This window comes from Podarcis erhardii (assembly GCF_964252035.2).
Source record: "Podarcis erhardii genome assembly, chromosome: 5".
Lineage (NCBI taxonomy): Eukaryota > Metazoa > Chordata > Lepidosauria > Squamata > Lacertidae > Podarcis > Podarcis erhardii.
In genome coordinates, this window is record NC_138509.1 from 77,666,327 (window position 1) to 77,670,851 (window position 4,525).

The following is a 4,525-nucleotide window of genomic DNA, read 5'->3' on the forward strand; positions in this document are numbered from 1 at the left end:
TTTCTCTGAAATAAATCCTCAATTTAGGATTCAATAGAGTATCCAAACTGATTGCTGAAACAATTTATTTTTTATTAAAAAAATCCACCTCAGAGAGCTGTGAATCTAATCTGAAGCTCTGACATACTCACTGCAGCATTACATTAAGTACTTGATTTGGCCACAGCTTGTTCTTCACTATTTAAATCCCGCGTGAACTTTTCCAGAACTTCATATGACATTTCATTACAGCTTTCTCCACTAGTTAAGGTAATCCGTGGGGATGAAATGCTACTATGTGTGTAAATGGTATCCATCTGGAAAGCTTGTCCTGGGGGTATTTATGATGATGGGGAAACATCAGCATTCACCTTGGAAGCAATTTAGAAGTTTCATTACTCTTACTTATCCTTCTGTTGAATGCAGTACTGCTGAATATTATACATATCTAGCAGTCTTAAGGTGTTGGTTTTGCTTTTTTTTTTTTTTGTAAATTGCAAGGAGAGGATATAAATGGCACATCAGCTCTAGAGCCCACTGTAGTTGTGCTTCAAGTCAAAATGCATGGCACACCAGTCAAGCAACAAAGATTTAATTACAGTAACTGGATGGGGATTTTTAGGGGTGGGGTCCATCTCTCTGAGAGCATCCTCAGAGCACAAAGAGTCCTGCTGCCTGCAATCCCAGCTGCTTCCATCTTCTGTCACATACAAGCTGTCCCTTGTATAGCTTTATACAGATCATGGGAAACTTCTGTGTTGCTCTTCTAGGTAGGGCATTATGATGTGCTTATTTTAGACACTGGGTGTGAGGAGGAATTATGAACGATGTTGTTTGGTTTCAGCCCAAAGTGCATATCTGCACCGCAAATCACTTGGAACTGAAACTTGTTTGCATAGTTTCACCAGACCACACTCCTGGGAAACAGCCTTTCTTTCCCCACCACCAAGCTCACCCCAGAGGAATGAACAGGCAGTAAGATCCAATATGAAATCAGTTTGCCTTGTGGCCACACAGTGGTTACAGAACTCTTTGGGGGCCTGTTCAATAACCTTCTGAAGCTGGTAAATTGCTGGCCAGGGATGGGAAGGGACAGAAGCCAGGGTTGGGGAAACGTTATGAAAATGGGGGTCTGCATCGTTACATCCTTTCTACAGTATAATATTTTTTACATGCGGATGGCTAGAGAAGGACAAACCTCAGAGGTTTTCCTTTGGATGTGTGGTCTCGCTTTGCATGTTTCTTTCTCTTTGCCCAAACCTCTGTGGCCTGGATCTTTTGAGATTTCCACTGCTGCTTTCCTGAGAGCTAACCTCAACTTTTCCTGAGAGCTAGCCACAAGAACAAAGGTTCTTGCAATATGAACCCTCTACCCCATGCGTCTCTCTTATATGAAGTTTCCAAGATACAACAGTGTCCTGAAAATGAAGCCCAGATCCATTTGTCTGTTCACCAATAAACTGGCCACATCAGGGTGCCCACTTAGGCTCCCAAAAAGCACATAGAGGTTTTGTGTGTGTCACTTTGCATGTGTAGATGCAGATGCAGAACTCATGACTGTAATGTAAGAAGAAATGCACAGGGAAGCCTGTGTCTAGGAGACACGTGTGCCTCCTTAGAGGCAGACCCAGAGAACACATTTAAAGCAATCCAACACACATTTAAAACACATGAATGCCCCAAGGAATCATGGGAGCTGTAGTTCTCTCCACTGAGGGGGTCACTCAAGGCTGCTCCTCGCCCTTCTTATGGGATGTGAACTGAATAGCTCTTCAAATGCATTCACAATTGATACATTCACATAGAGGACTGGCCTTGGAAAGCAGATCACATGATTTGATGGGACCTCTCCATCATCATAGCCTATGGAAAGTGGAAAGTCTACTTTGATAGTTATTTTGTAGGAGTCGTGTGACACCTTAAAGACTAACAGATTTATTGTGTGGTAGGCTATCGTGGGCTAGAAGTATCATTAGATGCTTTTGATAGTAACTGGCTCTGAACCATGCAAGCCGATGCCACAGTAAATCTGTTGAATGGTTCACAAGACTCTTTGTTATTTTTGCTGCAACAAACTAGCACAGATAGCCTCCTGGCATCCATTCAAGTCAGTTTCTGATTAAAACATTTTCCGTAATGCACATTTATCAGCTACGACGTGCCTTACTCTGGAGAACTGGTTACTCTTCTGTCTCTCTCCCCCCCCCCCCCAGTGGCCTGCTTCACTTCCCTAGATAAACTTCCCAAGCAGTTTAGTCAGCTCAGCAGTTTCACATTACCCCAGATAAAAAAGGGTGCATTTTAACAGCATTTTAACAGCAGTAACTTTAATGAGCCAGCATGTAATAGCTGTCCTTTAAAAATCTTATGATTCTACCAACATATGTATCATTCCAGCAATGTCCTGTTCCGGTTGCTTTCTTTATTTTTTTTGCATACAGCAGATAATTTGTTCTGGAGTTATGTAATGCTGCTTTGTTAATTAGTAGCTTCTTGTGACCTTTCAGAGTTTTTAAAAATAACATTAAATTTAAACATTTGGATCCAGTCAGTCTTCCTAGTCAAGCGGATTTGAAATCTATGAAAGCCCTCCAGTGGAAACTTAGGAGGGTGTTCGACACGATCCAGGGGTTGCCTCATTCTTGCTGACGCTGGAACAGCTTTGCAGACGCAGTGGAAAAACACATGTGTGGAGCTCTCCTTGACATTAGAGCAGAGCAACATCCTTTTGCACAGAGTACCATGCACACATCAGAACCCTGCAATTTTTTGGAATAAGTTTAATTGTAGTCTTATCTGTGCTTAACTGACTTCCATGTGGCTGTAAGGAATGTGTCCAGAGGAGGGCAGCCTGGATGGTGAGATGTTTCTGCACTGGCTTTCTTAAGCAAGGGTACTGGTACTGAGCACAAATTCCTCTGTCTCCCTGGGTGCCCCTGGGGACACAACCATTGCCCCCTATTTTGCCCTCCTTGCTTCCTTTATGCCCTCTGAATCATACGGGGTTCCTGTATGGCAGGGGGTTGGACTAGATAACCCTTGAGTTCCCTTCAAACTGCAATTCTATGATTTCCCCTGTCCTAGACTGTGCCCAGAGGAGGGTGGCTGGGTAGCTGTGGGATTTTGGAAACCAAGGAGTCAGCTACATTAGTAAAGAAAATTTGCATGCATTATAACGCCGTGACACCAGATGGCGCTGTGGAGTCCCATATTTCGCCAACATGATTTCCCACTTTGAGTTTACAACGCGTTTTCTCGAAAAGTGGTTTTTTTAAAATGTGTCTAGATCCAGCCCAAGTCTTATGAGGAACAATTGTTTATGAGGAACAATATGTTTAGCCTGGAGAAGAGAACATTAATGTGAGACCTGATAGTGATCTCCAAATGTCCTAATGGCTGTTGGGCAGAAGATGGAGCAGACCTGTTCTCTGTTGCACCAGAGGACAGGTGTAAAACCTATTGATTGAAGAGTGCAGGGAAGCAGATTTGGGATAAAACTTTATAATAGCAAGAGCCATTTGACAGTGCCCAGAGTGGCAGGCTCTCCTTTTAAGCAGAGGCTGAATGTTGCATGACATGTCATGGCAGATCCTGCACTGAGCAGCTGGTTAGATTAGATCAGGAGTTCTCAAACTGTGGTCCAGGTTCATTCAGGTGGTCCGCTACATGTTTGTGAAGAACATCGGGAGCTACAGCTGTGAAACAAAGTCACAGCAATTGCTACAACAGGCTAAGACCCTCAAAAAAAATTCTCAAAATTCTGTACCATGAAAAAAACAACATACACTTTTTTTAATTCAGATGGTCCATGGTGGGGTGGTTTGAGAACCATTCCATTAAATAATGCAACAAAATTTAATTCCATTAAAACTGGAAGTTGCACAAAAAAGTATACACTTCCTACAACAGAGACACAAAACTTTAGATTCCAGGATATGCTAAAGCTATCCAATTATTAGATTCCATAGTTTCCAACTATCTGCTTCTATGTTTCTCTGGAGTGAGGAATCAGAACTTATATCAAACTGCCCAGTTCAGGCATTCCTATCTGCTATCCTGTCACATGCATTGGGAGTCACATAGTAAAGTGGTCTATGGGCCCAGTCCATGCAAACTTTACCCCCAGTTTTGAGATGCCATGACAGCATTGATTGTGTCTACAAAGGTTGGGTTCTGTGTAGGACTAGATCCTATAAATGAAGCAGGCACCAAAGGCAGGACCGACGCACTTCAGAAATGGAGCAGGTGAGCCACATCCTGTTAATTCACTGTAACTAGGCTTGGTGTCAGGGTATTTTTCTGCTCCTAGAAGATAACGTTGCTTTTAAACACACACATTCACATACTAAATATATTTCCAGAATTTCTTAGAAGCCACATTTCATCTGACTTATGTTCGTGTACAAAATCTGCATTCCACTAGGATGTACTAAATAAATCGCCCAATTACACTTAACACACATACACACACATATATACATGAAATAAGTATAGGTTGGGATTTGGCTAGCATAATTTATGAGGAGGCAGGCTGGAGCCAGTTCAC